This window comes from Liolophura sinensis, chromosome 12 (genome assembly GCF_032854445.1).
Source record: "Liolophura sinensis isolate JHLJ2023 chromosome 12, CUHK_Ljap_v2, whole genome shotgun sequence".
Lineage (NCBI taxonomy): Eukaryota > Metazoa > Mollusca > Polyplacophora > Chitonida > Chitonidae > Liolophura > Liolophura sinensis.
Genome location: NC_088306.1, coordinates 29,704,949 through 29,723,237, shown reverse-complemented (window position 1 = coordinate 29,723,237; position 18,289 = coordinate 29,704,949). Strand labels below are relative to the sequence as shown.

General features: G+C 39.4%; 1 protein-coding gene across 2 annotated transcripts in view; it reads right to left on the bottom strand.

Moving 5' to 3' along the window:
• The window catches only part of LOC135479025 (ras-related C3 botulinum toxin substrate 2-like), a 45,910-nt gene extending 29,317 nt beyond the window's left edge, over nucleotides 1-16,593 (bottom strand). Inside the window, exons 1-2 of one of the 2 annotated variants that reach the window (XM_064758729.1) lie at nucleotides 16,478-16,593; nucleotides 6,883-7,006 (exon numbers count right to left, since the gene is read on the bottom strand). The gene's annotated coding sequence lies outside the window, so the exon portion shown is untranslated. The remainder of the gene's footprint in view (nucleotides 1-6,882; nucleotides 7,007-16,477) is intronic. The other variant, XM_064758730.1, reaches the window with a different exon arrangement.
• Between the last annotated feature and the right edge of the window lie 1,696 nt (nucleotides 16,594-18,289).

Sequence of the window (18,289 nt, the reverse complement as noted above, 5' to 3'; positions counted from 1 at the left end):
CAGAAAAACTTAACTGCTTGAAAGTTTCATTTTAAGGCATACATTATGTATTTGTGCTTCAAAACGTACATTTATACACACCAAAATTCTAGTGAAATACATGTACTGTAATACTGATACTTACATGAATACAACTTTGTAAATGCACTCAAAATCATTTACTTATCATTAAGGCTACGTCCCTGTAACACTGTTGCACACATGTGGGTTGTTCAAAGCAAACAAGGGATGGCAAAGAGACCATCTCCCCGCTCACTCGGTTTGTTCTCTGTCCATATGTGTAGGGGTTCCAGCCATTACAGGCCCCTTCCTGCCCCCCACCCTGGGGGGGGGGGGGGGGTCTGGAAGGGGCCTGTAATGTCTCCCTCTACCCTACTTCTCCAGCTGGTTGGACAGTTGCAGGGACAGCACCATATTGGTTGTTTTGTTGTTTTTGTACGTATGAATGCATGTAGCTTCACTTCTCAAACAACATGATGCCTTATTTTATTTTACATACATATATATATATATATATTTATATATCTTTTGGATTGGACTCTAAGTACATGTTTCCTATACATAGTTCGAAATTACCAACTGACTGGTCGGACATAATATTTGGTGATTTTCATCAGTTTCCAAAACTGGCATTCCAGTGGATTCATAGCGGTGCCTTTTATTCGTAAGAAAATGTCAAATTACTTCAAATCATTACTCCATCAGAAAATCCCGTTTCCATAAAATGTACTAGACTTCCTGTATGAGACTTTCCTTATAAAGAAAATATATTACCCTGTTCCTGAGGCTTTTCATTGAGCAAAGAGACGCAAGGCGCATATCACGGAGTGAAGTTCACGTGGTCAGGAGTGCGACTCTAAAAATATGGTAATCGTCGGAAGCGAAACAAAACATGTTGATCGCTCAAAACAACCAGCCTACTTAAATTTGGGTTTACCAAGTAATCGACTAATGGACTGAACCAAGCAATGAAACTAATCCAACAACAACATCAGCTATGCGATGATATTTCAAAGATTGGAAGCAATCTACTGCAAGACCTGTGAAAATTACAGTGACCTCATATAACCCCTCTGATCAGATAGTAAAATAGATGTATGCCAAAACTACTTAAAGAGTGCATTTAATCATATATCAGCCAACAGTTCAGTGCGAAGAAATTTTGTCCTGTGAGTTGCAGAAATGTCCAGTAACTTTCAGGCGTCAACAAGACAACTGATCTGCCGGGTTTACTTCTCATTTCTATCCCTGTTGTATGTTGTTTTCTGTCTGAGGACCTTTGGGAAGAACAGCTTCATTGTAAATTGACTGAGCTACCTTCCATAAACACACACATTATTATCCACATATACCGTTGTTCTCATTACACCACTCTAAGCAGCTTACAGTTTATTAAAAGATGTGTGTTCACATGATGCGATTTGTCAGTTTGTGAAAATACATGTAGATCCATTTCTATTCCATAAGCAGCATTCAGACAATGCTGTATGCTGAATGCAACAACCGCATGAAATAGCACATGCCGTGCTTTCAAGTGACTAGTCAAATTTAAAGGGCCGACTCCATAATCACATCATGTGAACGAGGCTTTAATAATGCTTTGACGGGTAATCCTACATACATGTACCTCAAAAGCATCTAGACATAACTGTAATACTGTAACAATATGCTCATACATGTAACAATACACTCATGCATGTAACAATACACTCGTACATGTAACAATACACTCCTACATGTAACAATATACTCGTACATGTAACAATACTCGTACATGTAACAAAACACCTCTACATGTAACAAAATACCCCTACATGTAACAATACACTCCTACATGTAACAATATATTCATATATGTAACAATATACTTGTACATGTAACAACATATTTGTACATGTAACAATATACTCATATAAGTACATTCAGGTGTACCCTGTTCAACCATAATTATATGTGTACACATGTACATGCATGTATGTATACATGTGAAATGACTACATTGCACGCAGTGACACAAGAGAAATCAGACAAACAAAATAACAAACCTGTCCAGAACAAATCCAGGAGTGTAATAATTATCCATCATCTTGAGAGTGTATGGTAGTGGTAAAATCCAAGAAAGACAACAATCCCGGAACAAGATCTATACTATATATCCCTGCCTGTTAAATCAAGTATCGTCGTTGTCTTGGTACAACGTAGAGTCAGCAAATCAAGCACTCAATCCAGTACAAACTGAGAGGACTCTTTGCTCAGCAGGTTAGGATAGGTACCAGAACTTGTACATGCACATATCCAGGAGCAATGGGTTTTCCTGCCCTGCATGCTGGGCTACACTCCTCTGCAGTACCACAGCTAGGCTGACAAAGGCATCGGTCAAGTTAAAACCATTAAAGAGTCAGAAGTAAGCTTAGTTCTGTTAGAGACACTGCAGCACAGAGGGGGATGGGAGTGACTCAGGCTTTTCACACCTCTTTAGGGGGAGGAGCTGAGAGGGTAAAAGGAGCAGTGGATTCCAGCGTTTTTAATTGACCTGGCTCCTTGGCTTTCACTCAGTTCTTTCTTCACAGTTCCCTGCCCAGTATACATGTATATACTCTCTGACACTAAGTCCAAGTTTTATCTACGCCAAGCTGTGCTACCAAGATGCTTCAGGTCTTTGTCCTGGAAGACGGCAAATAAATACAGCAGGGAGGATGTTTATAAAACATCCAGTGCTGGTGCAACTACCCAGATCCTTGTCCGAGGGAGTGAACCCTGAGTTACATACAGTACCCTACATGTACCTACCCTACAGATGATCCATCCAGGCAGCCAACGGGCTGGAAGGCAATGACAGGTAAAAATATCCCCACCAATAAAAATAGTCCAGCATTTTTTTTTCTTAATACGATCTTCTCTACTGTGCACCTGTAGGATTTCAGTCCTTAGGGGGTGGGTGGTAGTCTTAAGGGCCAAAAGGGCGTACACGAATGCAGCTGCAGTTTCTCTGTTTGGGGAAAGTTGAGGCAATCCGAGGAAGGTCTGGACGCACAGGCCAGGCAAACTGATAGAGACAGATATTTTTTAAACAGTGCTGAGTACTTGTACTACTAGAAAGTGTTACAGCACAGGACTACACAATATGGATTCTGTCAAACAGCTGAGTACTGTGTATAGATATACATGTACCGAATGTTTTCAAATGAAATGGTACGGTCAAATTGGACTAGAGAATATATGCATGTATGAAAAACTAAACTTTGTATGTCTCGTAAAGACTGTCCCTGAAAACGTTACAAGTATGTAGATCTTTGCTGTAGTTCAGAAATTGTACACACACTTTTACCAGTCAACTCTTCCACAAATTACATGTACAGCTTACTTGCTGTGGGCATGTACATGTAACTCATCCCATTAACACTGTTATCTTCCATGTTCAGCCAAAGAGTTCCAACTTGAGCTGTGATGATGGCATTCCAATGAACAACCTTCTTTTCCTGGCAGGTCAAAGGTACCTCCAAATATTTAAACACTTCCCATCTATTTTGGAGATTTATACGTTTTATCTCCAGTGAGGGATTACTCAGCTTGACTGTTGACAGAAAACCAGCATGTAGCTAACATAAGCTTCAGTATTCCTTGTCACTTCAACATTAGCTTCCTGTGTGAGATAGATGTATTGTGAACTGCCTATAGTAGATGTAGGCTGAGCAAACCCTTAGTGAATGAGGGCACGCTTCTGATGATGACTTGCTTAAAAAATATAGATACATCACAACTGTTGTCATCAAATACACCGCTGTGTTCCGTGCAGTGTTAATGAATGTAATCCCGCGTATCAAACAATCTGCACAGTTCTTGTTTAGTCCAGACTGCTACAGTGTCAAAAGAAAGGTCGAACATTAAGCCTTTGTCAAACTCTTCCTGAAAGTTGTACACCTAGTTCTAAGACATGCGAAACCAATAAAACGTAATGTAACTTTTAGAAATGGTAAAGGTCAAACCTTTCACAAGCCCTCATCTTTAGGGATGGCTACATATGGGACACTCATGACATTACAACACCTCATGTCCTCCTGGAAACCAATAAAATTGTAATGGTCCTTTCACACACACATGTACGCTTCATGCCAATCTGGAAACACCAAATTTGACACCAAAGTTCCTGGAAATCCTTTTGGAAATGCTAAGCTTAACAGTCTGCCTGGAAATTGTACGCTGTCACTTTTGGCAACAAAATGAGCTCATGTCCTTTAGGTAACCAAAAACCCTGAACTGGTCACTGTCCAAGAAGTGTCAGGTTTAATTCCCTACTGGAAACAGTATCTTTCACAACAAAAAGCATACACAATGGCCCCAGTGTAGCACATGTATACTGTTCATCACATGTAACAAGGAGTGTTGTTGGTATCCCAGCTTCTGGGGTTAGGGACCGTCCACCCCATGGGCATGAACATGTACACACAGTATGAATGGAGGAAACTTTAGATTCCTAAACCACAGGGGTCTTTATCTCTGGGTCAAGTCAACACTGCAGGCAAAGGGAACCCAAGCCAAATTCCAGATGTCCCCACTACAGAAACCAAGGAAGACCTGGATAAACTGCCCCTGTGGGAGAGGGGGGACGTGGGTGTAGGGTAACATGTCCTCTTAACGAAATATGAAGTACCCTGTGACAGGCAGCGTTCTCCACATTCCAGCACCCACACTATCCCTCCAGCTCCTGAACGAGGGTCTCTTGCTTCTAGCAGGCCTTCCAGATGCTTTTATAACTCTTCTACATGTACATGTATTTTAAAATATATCTGTCTTGACACTGTGAGCAAAATATACTGTGGCTGCGTGGATGATGGTGAACAGATCCCACTTTACCACCTCCCATTCACACACATGTACAATACTGTGGTAACCCTGGTGGATGATGGTGAACAGATCTCACTTTACCACCTCCCATTCACACACAGGTACAATACTATGGTAACCCTGGTGGATGATGGTGAACACATCCCTCTTTACCACCTCCCATTCACACACTGGTACAATACTATGGTAACCCTGGTGGATGATGGTGAACAGATCCTTCTTTACCGCCTCCCATTCACACACTGGTACAATACTATGGTAACCCTGGTGGATGATGGTGAACAGATCCCACTTTACCACCTTCCATTCACACACAGGTACAATACTATGGTAACCCTGGTGGATGATGGTGAACAGATCCCGCTTTACCACCTCCCATTCACACACATGTACAATACTACAGTAACCCTGGTGAAAGAATTCTACTTGTACGCAGACACTCTGCTTAAATCACATGTGCATGTAGTTGAGATGATGACCGATCTCCATTATCTTAGCTTGACCATCACTGAATGAAAACTGCCAATTAAATTTTAGTACGCAGATAAATGCACACCGAACACCTTTACCAAAGTCTTCCTTGGGGAAACACTGAACTGCAAGGGGCTTGCAAACTATGAACACCTTTACCAAAGTCGTCCCTGGGGACAATCACATATCTCTTTGATATTTCAGAGCGTACATATTATAAAATCATCATGAGAAAGTAAGAATATCTACACACATGTGTATCATACATCAACTATATTTTACAAACCAGGAAAACACTAAATCTATGCAACCTAGAATAAGTACCTTTATAACAATACAAAGTAACTGGTGAAAATGTGTTTTTTTTATAAGCACTATCAGATATGTACATGTATATACAGTATGTACACCTTCGTTGGTACTCATACAATGTCAGGACATTTCTAAAGCTGGATAAGCTGTGTCCGTGTACAAGTACACCCTGGCCTACCTGTGTCTGTATACCGTTGATCATCATGTACAACGTACACGTAAAATGGCTGGTTAGTTGTTTACAGTCAAACGTGAACACGCCCCTTCTTTACCACAGGGCTTTTATAACTGTACAACGAAAAGTGACATAAGGAGGCACTAGACAGGCCATGACATAAGCCTCTTAACATTTCCTGAGGGTAGGGGACCCTAACCACCAATCTACTGGACTATTTCCTCTGTTGTGGTACCCCACCCCAACTCCCCCTGACTGTCTGACTAATTATACATACTCATTCATAAGTATCTGTCTCATGTTGTCTCATCTGTCCATTCATTTATGATGTCTTCATTCATTTACATGTATTTTGTAAGAGACTGTTTATGGATACTTCACCAAAAAGGTTAGGTGAGTGCTTGCCAACAAAACTAGCAGAGTGAGCCGAAACAAAGTCCCTTCCTCTGCCATCCAACCCCTCTTCACCTCACCAACACACTGGATCAGCAGCCCCATTTTTTTTATTTCAATGCTGTTTAATGCCAGACTCATAAGTTTTTCTCGCTTATACAATGACGGCCGATTACTGGCACCCTCTCAAATATATCTACGTCATACTTGTGGAAATCAATGGTCATCATCAACCTTCATGCAAGACCACACAAGAGGCCACTGCTTATCACTTGTTACCACCAAAATCTTGAAAACTACGTGGATATCTGCAGAATTCTCTGCCCCAGAAAGGGCTAGAACAGTTTCATTTCTAGAGCACATGGATAAACTTTATTAAAAAATAACACCTACATGTAATTGGTTGAAGGAAAAGTTAAAAAAACATAATGCACTTATTGGTGAATTCTGCTTTACACAAAGACTTTTTTCTAACAAATCTGGTCTTTTCTTACATGCATTTTTTGCCTACCTAATGTAAATGTATACCCATGTTATTTGTGCATCACATAAGTACACCTACATGTGCGTATTGCTGATAAAACTGAAGCAAATAATCAAACGTGTGGTGATTGTGAATACATGTACCCAATGCATGGAAATCTGATGTTTTATGAGTATGATATTTGGGAATATGCATTTCTTACCTCACATGAACAGTAGCGTGGCGAGAAAGTAGATCGTCCTCAACAAACCAACCAGCTTATTTATCCTGCACGTACTAGTCAACCACAAGATCCTGGATATTGAGTGCCCGTGGATGTGTTGTACCTTTACAAACAAAACAGACATTAGTCAGGTCAAGACAAAGGTTTTCAGGCACGTGGGAACAGCATAAACATGTAGAAGAGGGCAGTAAACTTTCCCCTCTGATTTGCTCCCACATCGTTTGAGAATTTCCTGGAAAGCTATCAATCCACCGGAGAATACGTTTCTCTGTACAGACTACAAACACCTCCACCTGTCTCAACACACCTACAGCAGTGAGCACATGTACAGTGGGTGTTCAGGTACAAGTAAGCAAGGGCTTGTTCTAACTGAATAGCCTGGGTACTCTGTTTATTCGTAAGGCTCTCTGTCTCACCATAATGATGTATCAGCAAATACCTAGAACTGAAAAGTATACAGTCTTATCCCTGTGTGCAGCACACTGTCCTTGTCCTGCAGTTTTTGTACCAGCTTACATGTATTTGCCATCATCGATACATGGTGTTCTGCCCTAACTCCTCAACATTTTCGAATCCATGTACGAAAGAGCAACTTTCAGTGCAATTTATGCACATTTTTGCTTTCATTTTGGAGGCAAAACTACATTGGTTGGATTACCCAATTTCATGGCTTCACAAGAAGTAGGATTTTATCAGTGAACGTAGAATAATGCCTTCAGGATATGCTTGAATATACACCTTGCTAACATACAAAAAAGGTTGAATTACAGAACTGTATTTTAACTACCAGTACATGTTGATGACTGGAAGGAGCTGGGTGTTTGCTCTAACTACCAGTACATGTGGATCTTTAGCAAGCTTGCACAAATTGTTAATGCAAGTTCAGCCAGTGAATATTTCAAAAATTCTGAAACATTTTCAGACAATGGTCATATGTTTACATCATTACACTTATCTTTAATCAATTAGTTCAAACAAATGGAATGTTACTGACAATGAAATACACATGTACACGTAGTCAAGAAGCTTATGTGTGCAAGTCTTCATAAAAATGAACATGAACAGAAACTGGGTGTGAGATAATAGGATTGCAGATACAAAATAGCAGATCTGGGCCACCATAAAACATCAAATTTAACAACAACATGAACAGGGACTGGGTGCGAGATAATAGGACTGCAGATACAAAATGGCAGATCTACACAACCATAAAACCATAAAATATCAAATTTAACAACAACATGAACAGGGACTGGGTGCGAGATAATAGGACTGCAGATACAAAATGGCAGATCTACACCACCATAAAACCATAAAATATCAAATTTAACAACAACATGAACAGGGACTGGGTGCGAGATAACAGGACTGCAGATACAAAATGGCAGATCTGGGCCCCCATAAAACCATAAAATATCAAATTTAACAACAACATGAACAGGGACTGGGTGCAAGATAACAGGACTGCAGATACAATATGGCAGATCTGGGCCACCATACAACCATAAAATATCAAATTTAACAACAACATGAACAGGGACTGGGTGCGAGATAACAGGACTGCAGATACAATATGGCAGATCTGCACCACCATAAAACCATAAAATATCAAATTTAACAACACCATGAACAGGGGCTGGGTGCAAGATAACAGGACTGCAGATACAATATGGCAGATCTGGGCCCCCATAAAACCATAAAATATCAGATGAACAGGGATTGGGTGTGAGATAATAGGACTGCAGATACAATATGGCAGATCTGGACCACCATAAAACCATAAAATCTCAAATTTAACAACAACATGAACAGGGACTGGGTGCGAGATAACAGGACTGCAGATACAATGTGGCAGATCTGCACCACCATAAAACCATAAAATACCAAATTTAACAACAACATGAACAGGGACTGGGTGCAAGATAACAGGACTGCAGATACAATATGGCAGATCTGGGCCACCATACAACCATAAAATATCAAATTTAACAACAACATGAACAGGGACTGGGTGCGAGGTAATAGGACTGCAGATACAATATGGCAGATCTGGGCCCCCATAAAACATCAGATGAACAGGGATTGGGTGTGAGATAACAGGACTGCAGATACAAAATGGCAGATCTACACCACCATAAAACCATAAAATATCAAATTTAACAACAACATGAACAGGGACTGGGTGCGAGATAACAGGACTGCAGATACAATGCGGCAGATCTGCACCACCATAAAACCATAAAATACCAAATTTAACAACAACATGAACATGGGCTGGGTGTGAGATAACAGGACTGCAGATACAATATGGCAGATCTGGACCACCATACAACCATAAACTATCTAATTTAACAACAAAGTGATTCAGCTATAAGCCATGCTTTTAAATATTTCATGTACGTTTGGAATGGTTTGTCCACATGAAGAAAATGTTTAAATAGTTTATTTATGTGATTTACACAAAAACTTGCTAATCTCCTCAAAGCTTTATTGTGAAGCTAACAAGAGCATAGTTACGTGTACACAAACTTGTTTCTCAACCAAACTTCAACTCTGCATACCATGAATGTGGTGCAGGGGAGGCAACTCTGTTTACCTTTTATAAGGTGTGTCCTAACTCAGTAGTGTTAAGTTTTCAGCTCCATACAAATATGTTAAATACATATTATTCTTCATACATCTCCAGGTAAATGAAATCTTGCAAGTTTTCCCACATCTACATGTGAACTATTGCTAACAGTCACTAGGGCTATGCTAAGAGGTTATGTGAGGTTTGCAACCATGGCTGTCTGACAGACACTGGAGGTACAATGTACCCGTGAAAACAGGTTTTGTGACATACAGCTCTTAACATGCTCTTATTTAACAAATGACATGACATTCCACACAGCACTCAGGTTTTTACATACATGTAACACAGCCATGTGAAATAAACATGTGATGGCAAATGTTTTTATTTTACTTTTTCTTCTTCCAATGACTATTTTAAGATTTGTTCAAACATATGACAAGTTACCTGCATATTCAACAGTTTTGTGGTTTAAAATATAATATTTACACATTACAACAGTGAAGTAAAAACTAACCTTAATACACACATGTGTACAAGGTACATACACGCACTGCCATCCAAAGCTTGCAGTTGTAAGTTCCTGTGGTGAAGCATGCATTATAATACCTGGACTGTTGTTAAACGCAAAGAAAACAATAAAATGAAGAATATGTCAGATGAAAAACATCTAAAAACTGTCCAAGTAACAGATTTCTTTTATAGGAATTTTCCAACATGGTGAAATGGTTTTCAAACATCAGATTCTATGGTGGTCAATTGTGAACCGAAGGGTATCAGTGACGTCACATCCAGATTTTGCTTGAAATACAGGTAGCTCATTTCAAGGTCCATTCAGCTAATGTACTCATAATCTACAGGTATGCATTTTTAATAAAGAAATGAAGCAGCCTGTGTGTGTCAAGCAGCAAAAATCTGATGTGACGTCACTGGTCCCAATAGTCAGAAACAGCCACCAGAGAATTCAAACTTTTGAAATGCATTTTAATAATACTTACTGTATGTAAATTTAACTATAACGGGATAGAAAAAGTTCATCCTGACTTTATCCCCCCTTGAAGTCATTTAACCATTTGTTTATAATCATAAATGTTTATACTAATATCTTCTTTATTATATCTTTACATCTGTATTCTGATTGCTGGTGACAAAACAAACAAACACTTTTACTACGTTGAAATAATTCTAAAAAAGTGAACTGAACTTTATTTTTATGAACAACATTTAATGGTCTTTGATCAAGCATATTCTTGACAATAGTGTTTTCTTTGACTCTAATTAGCATAATCTTGGAAGATTGTTGGGTAGGAAAATATTTCAGGCTTTTCCCATGTTATGACTGATACTGCATCAAGGCAAAACACATATATATGTACCACATGTAAATGTAGTAAAAACTTGCTGATGTATAACCACAAATGACTCGGACTTTGGATGTTTCAGCAAAAGCTTAAAGAGGCTAAACCACAGATTTTTGGCAACAAATCCATATTCACTTATCACATCAAATTTTATATATTTACCAAGAATGGCTCAAACTATTGCCTTTTAGTAAATATCAGACTCATACTTGTACCATGTTGAAATGATTCTACAGTCTGAACAAGTGATTATGCCACTGGCTTTATCAAGTTTAGGACCTTTATTTCCAATTTTGAACAGTACATATGCACAAACATGGCTGATATTTTGTAAAAGGTAATTATTTCAGATATTTTATTAGGATTTAAATGAAACAGAGATTAAATCTGAGAACACTTAAAATTTTAGAAAGGGAATTCTTGGAAAGCTGTGTTTTTGACAGCAGGGTGAAATGCACTTAAGGAGGTGTTGTTGGGATAGGACTATTAGTTATACAGGTGTAACACCGATACATACATGTATATACATTAGTCAAAAATGAGAATATACATTGTTTATAATTGTTTACAGGTGCACGTGCATGTACATGTATGTCAGTTGTCCGATACTGAACTAAAAAAACATGTGAGATCAGTTTTACAACTGATGATTACTGATAGCTGATCAGTGTAGAGATTTCTTGTAAATTTACTTGAGGGTACCTTGCAATGTTGTCAAAGGCATGGTAAATGTAGACTCTAGAATACAAGTAGTACTTGACCTTGGCTTGGCTGGCTTAGCTGTGTATCTATACTGCTTGTCTATAGAAACTTATTGTAACAGGTGTTGAGGTAACATAATCTAGGTGTTGTACAGGTACATAACATCTGCAATGGGCTGATGACAAGTGCAGAAGCATGTTAGCACTGTAATCTACATGATGGTTACTACTACATGAGGGTAGATGAACTGTGTGGCCAAACATCTGGCATGGGTTATCTACCAGCATGGACCTTAACCAACTCCTACATGTACATGCAGACATGTACTTCGGTAGGAATTGACTTTACAGGATTAAACAAATCTTAATCTCCACAATATATGCATTGTGTATATATGTATGTGTACTTGGGGTTTAACTGTTATGTCGTACTGTAGTTTTATTCAATTTTTCAGTCATATGTTAACACAGAATCATTAGATGTGTTCATGTATGCTGTATCTTCTTGTGGCAGGGCGAGTCCATGCCGCCAAGATGCTGCCCCAACACAAGAATCATCCCAAGGACACCAGACGTGACACCCCACCCATTCACATGATGCTTACGCAGGGCTAACCCCTATTTCCTTGCTCTAGCCTCTCAGTGCTAAGTGCCAACCCAGATAGCAGCAAGTGCTTTTTTTAATGTCTTTGGAAAGATCTGAGCCAGGTTTACAGCATAGGTGTATGTAGAACAAATTCCTGCATCAATTGGCAAGTTTCTACAACACATTTTCATGTTACACAACCATTAACCTCAGTCGTGGATAATGACTACTGTGATATTTGTATGTGTGACATTCCCGTGTTTGCCATGAAGAAGATGTAGCAAGGGCAAAAAACAAAAAAAGGTCATTTGGGTTACAATACAAAAAGCCCTGCTCCTGTACTGCATCAAATCATCGTAACATCGCTCCCAATGTATGGTTTTTATTCTACACTGATCGGCAGATATCTGTGCTATGTTAAAATGTCATCGAGGGTCCAGTTTCCAACACATACATGTATAGATGTTTTCTGAGAAATGCAATGCAATGAAACACAACAATCATAGAACAGCTAGTGTTCAGAACCGCACTTTAGATTTATGCTATGTACTGCCAATAAATAAAGCACAAAGAATAATTTTTTGTCTTCTAATCTAGGTGTACATTTGGATTTATCATAACAAGTGAGTCATGTTTTGATCCCAAAACGACAGTTGTTCATGTATACAGAAATGTTTCGACAGGTAAAAAAATTACCAGTTCCATTAGACAAGTTACCATAGAATGAAACAATACTAGAACCCCTGCTATCAAAATAAATTGAAGGGAAAAGTTGTCAATGAGTGAGTTATTGGAATAAACCCAGTTGGCCTACAGGTTGAAGTGTAATAAATAAATGTAGGCCTATGAGCATGACTCAGATTCGCTCCTTGTGAGGAAGAGCTGAAATAATTAGTTTACTCTAGAATGTTATGACAAGTTGTAATTCTGGGCAATCAACATGTACTTATATATACTTGTAGTCCTATATGTAACTACAAGAATCTCTGTACTGGTAGGTCTATGTAGTCCTATATGTAACTACAAGAATCTCTGTACTGGTAGGTCTATGTAGTCCTGTATGTAACTACAAGAATCTCTATACCAGTAGGTCTATGTAGACCTATAAGTAACTACAAGAATCTCTGTACCAGTAGGTCCATGTAGTCCTGTATGTAACTACAAGAATCTCTGTACCAGTAGGTCTATGTAGTTGTATATGTAACTACAAGAATCTCTGTACCAGTAGGTCTATGTAGGCCTATATGTAACAACAAGAATCTCTGTACTGGTAGGTCTATGTAGTTCTATATGTAACTACAAGAATCTCTGTACCAGTAGGTCTATGTAGGCCTATATGTAACAACAAGAATCTCTGTACTGGTAGGTCTATGTAGTTCTATATGTAACTACAAGAATCTCTGTACCAGTAGGTCTATGTAGGCCTATATGTAACAACAAGAATCTCTGTACCAGTAGGTCTATGTAGTCCTATATGTAACTACAAGAATCTCTGTACCGGTAGGTCTATGTAGTCCTATATGTAACAACAAGAATCTCTGTACCGGTAGGTCTATGTAGTCCTATATGTAACTACAAGAATCTCTGTACCAGTAGGTCTATGTAGTCCTATATGTAACAACAAGAATCTCTGTACCAGTAGGTCTATGTAGTCCTATATGTAACTACAAGAATCTCTGTACCGGTAGGTCTATGTAGTCCTATATGTAACAACAAGAATCTCTGTACCGGTAGGTCTATGTAGTCCTATATGTAACTACAAGAATCTCTGTACCAGTAGGTCTATGTAGTCCTATATGTAACTACAAGAATCTCTGTACTGGTAGGTCTATGTAGGCCTATACATGTATACACATGTATGTCCTTTGATTTCCTCAACCCCCATCACTCAATCAACTTCGTACTTTCCAAATGTATTGCTGGGCCCTAAAGTAGTGAAGTGTTGAGTATTTAAAAAAAAAATGTGCACTGCTGTAGGCTTACACAGGTACATGTAATGGTACAAATAATGAAGACTTTCATGTTCACACTAACCATACAAATAGAAATGGTAACGACTTAGTTGTGAAAAAAACATTTCGGGAAAATGTCTACAATCTCACAGTATTTCATAATATGACGTTCTGGTGCAATGCGTTCTCTTTAAAGTCATGTCATAATGAGGTGGGGCCGGGTCCTCCATTACAGGCATAATAACTGATAGGCCCTTTGTGGGTAGAGAAGATCAATCAACTGTACTAGAAGACAACTGGTCTTTACTTACAAGAAAAATAAAAATAGAAGAAGAGCAACAGGCCCATTTCATAGCCCTTAGGCTCTAGTTTTACAGCTTTTAGACTAGTTTCGGCACTCAAGAGTCTGGGAGCACAAATGTTTTCTGGAACTCAGACAGCTCTAGTTTCTTGCCTGCATCACACTTATTCAATTCATTTTTTAAAGCACTTATCAAGAATTTTTCACCTTAAGAGAGTCCAGTTTATTGGCGGAGGAAACCAGGAAATTCACACAGGAAAAATGGCCAACTGCAGACAACTGCACACCTTCTGCATCCATAAACCAGTAGTGCTTATGACATATCTGCTTTCAATTCAACCACCTACCTCTGTGCTCTGGCCTTCTTCTCTAACTCTAAAAGTAAAACCCTGGGAAAACGTAGTACCTAAAGTAAACCACTGCCCTTGGTCTGGTCGCTAACAAACCTTCCCACCCAACAGCTGTGCTGACAAACCGAGCCTGTACTCTCACTGCTTAGCACCATGTTCAATGTATGTACACGTATTGCATCCTGGTTTTATTCATATTTTTATTACTTCATCTTGCTCAAGTTAATCTGAAATGGGGCTACATGTGGGAGAGAAATAATGGATTATATGCACACAGGGCCCACTTGATTACACACTTCCTTCCTGGAACAAGTGTTTTCTTTTCGCGAATGTTCTACGCATACATATTTGATCAGGGACTTATGTGTATGGATCAACAAAAACGCCACCAAACCATGCGATACTGACCAAAGTCCGAACAAGGAGGTATTTTAACATCATTTCAGTGACACTAGACATTCTACTGCAGCTTTAACGGTGCAACGTCACAGTGGGTAGACCAAATACGTCACAGATGAAACCCCAGAACACAACATGTTTCCCATCATGCAACAAAAGACTTTTGACGTTCAAGTCCTATCTCAGACTAGCGCCACCTTCTCTAAGAGGAAAATTTCGGATTTATGTCAATGTATCCCAGCTTTAACATTTCACCAGGGAAGTTTGTAAACACATGCAGAAGGAAGCAGAATAATTGATCCCCCTGATATGTGATCGCATAAACTGCTAAGAAAAGTGTACAAGTGACTGGCTTCATTGGAAAATCTGTTCTGAAATGTTCAAGGAGCAGCGTATCTAGTACTTAGAGTAATGAATTAAATGTTGTATGCTGTCGATACGACATCTAACATGGGTACCTCCGCTGGGTACATGTATTTTCCTATCCGCACCTAGAACCTTGGCGTTTCCTACCCGACACTTTCTAAATCTGCAATCCCTAGCTGAGGGGATCGCACTGTGCTGGACCACATTCGGCTCCTGTTATACTCATGTTGACCATTTCTAGTCAATGAACAAGTGCTCAAGACTTCAAACAGGCAGTCATGTTCACATCTCTAAACTTTACAAGCATGACTGAGGTGAAGAGCTCACCATTCTCCATGATGTGGGTTTTTTATTTGTCCTGGAAAGTGGACTATTTATATCTGTGAAGAGCAGCCATCAGCATGGCGAAGAGTCTCCCCTGTGGAGAATACTCAGTAAAACCTGCTCAAAATTTGGCTGGCTTTTCGGTCTACAAATTGAAATATCTGGCCTGATCAGAATATACATGACATATGTACAGAGTTCCACATGACTGATCTTTAAATTTCAACAACCTGATCTAACTTCTTGGAAGAATATGAATCAGGCGATGGCGAAGTGGACGCTGTAACGATAGAGAAACAGCTGTTCGACTGATAGATGACACCCAGTGTAGTACAACCTGTTTAGCTATCCCTCAGTGCAACCGCACGCATGACACGACGACTTCAACGCCAATTTTCCGCTTAAAATTTACTCTGTATTCTGTGGTGAACTTTGCACATTGCGAAATAAACGTCACGAAGAACAATCATTGGCAGACAACGGACAAACTGAAAAAGGAGCCCAGAAATGTGACAGTCTGGAACGAGGTGACAAAGTGTAGGTGGGGGGAAAGCCATCATCTCAGCTAAACTCACAAGCTCTCGCGTTTCAGACAACAGACTGTCCTTCTATTAGATCGCAAATTTTGCCGATTTGACAAGTGCTACATAAAAATGCATACTCACCTAGTGGTTACTACAGTCTCAGGTCCTGTGTGGGCGCGGATAATTTCAGTAGAGCGAGTAGAAACCCTGAATTCCGATAAAACTTATGCCTATCTTTCACAACCACCGTCGACGACTTCAGAAGGCTGCCATTTTAGCTCACTCCCTTGGTTCTAAAAATAGCGACCAATCAGAAAGCCGCAGGAAGTGGCAGTCTGCTTGAGTCATCCAGGCATTATCTAGTCAGCATTCACGCATTGTTGATTGTTTTTCGCCCACCAGAACTGCCGAATTTTAGTCCCAGAAACGCTCCGCAAATAACTTGTGCCGATCATAAAAGGTCAACTAGATGAATCATGTTATCGATCTAAGATGCTTAGTACGTAATACATCAAAGCCAGAAGCAATTAACGAGCAAGACACAGTTGTAAATATCGGCAAAGACAGCCATTGGATTTTTTTGTCTGGAATTGACTCTTATAGTGAAAGGAATCAACAGGCGAGCAAAATCAAGTTTCCAGTTTCCGATATCTGCAGCTGGAACATCGGTTCTATTTGTTAATGCGTTCTTCAGTATTAAAGAAAAAATGTTTCAATTCACAGAACTCCATCCAAATTTACTCCCCTGTTCATATGTTTCAGATTGATAGAACTATTTCCTGCATGTATTGATCAATAGGTCTGAGTTCGAATCCATAGGGCGCTAATCCTGTTTTTAGCTCACTGGACATTTTTGTGGAAAATGAAGTCCACACAGCCAACAGTGCAATCTGGAATTACCAAGTGTAATGCATGGGTCTGAATATCATGTCGTGGCTAGCCAACAGGTTTACATCAGAGACCTTCAGAGTAAAAAAAAAATCACACATGATGTATTCTATAGCCAGGAAAATTATGATATTCTGGGTCTAACTGGTCGGATGGTTGTGGGTTTCTCTCTGGCTTCCCTGCCCGACTTCCTCCAACCATAATGTTGGGCACTGAGAGATAAGTAAAATATTCTTCAATAAAGAGTAGAACGCCAATGAAATAAATAAATCAAATATAGAATGCCGCATGGAAAACAAGTACTTGGCCAACATGAGGGCTCTGCATGGATGTTCTGTAAGATTAGGATTCAGATTGGGATTAGGATGGGATGTCAAAAATGTCAGGATACATTAGCAAGCGGATATTTATTTAATTTTTGTTTATTTTCATTTCATTTTTGTTTAACACTGTAGTGAAGAGTTTTTCACTGGGTCAATTTTATGGGTTGTAGAAACCAAAACGCCTGTGGGTAAACCACTCACCTTTGAGAAGTCACTGATGAACTTTCCAACACGTGACCAACACATATACACACCATACTGGTGGAGGATATAAGTGCATCTAGACATCGTGGTATTTTACAAACTCCCTGTCCAAGGCTTCATTTAAACATGCTCCTTGTGTGTTCTATAGCGAATGAAAGGCAAGCACCTGTGACCTTGACCTGCCTTCACTTAGCCAACATGACAAGTTTATGTGTGGAGGAAGCTGTAGTGCCTTGTGTAAACCTTCGCCTTTTGCCATGTACCTGGTAAAAAATTTCACACAAAGCCCCAGGCAAAACGATGGAAGATAGGTAGGAATACAAGACAGAAATGGTTCAAAATGCCAAACCCCTGCCATATATACATGCTCATCCAGATGGTAAAATTTTTATTTTTGTTTGATTGTAGTTCAATGGCTCAATAACTAATCACACAGTATAACATAGCTTTGCACCTCTGCAGCCAAAGTTTTTTTTTTTTATAGCAGGCCTAGAAAAAGGTCTTGGGCACCAAGTCTTTCAACCAGTCAGATAACAAC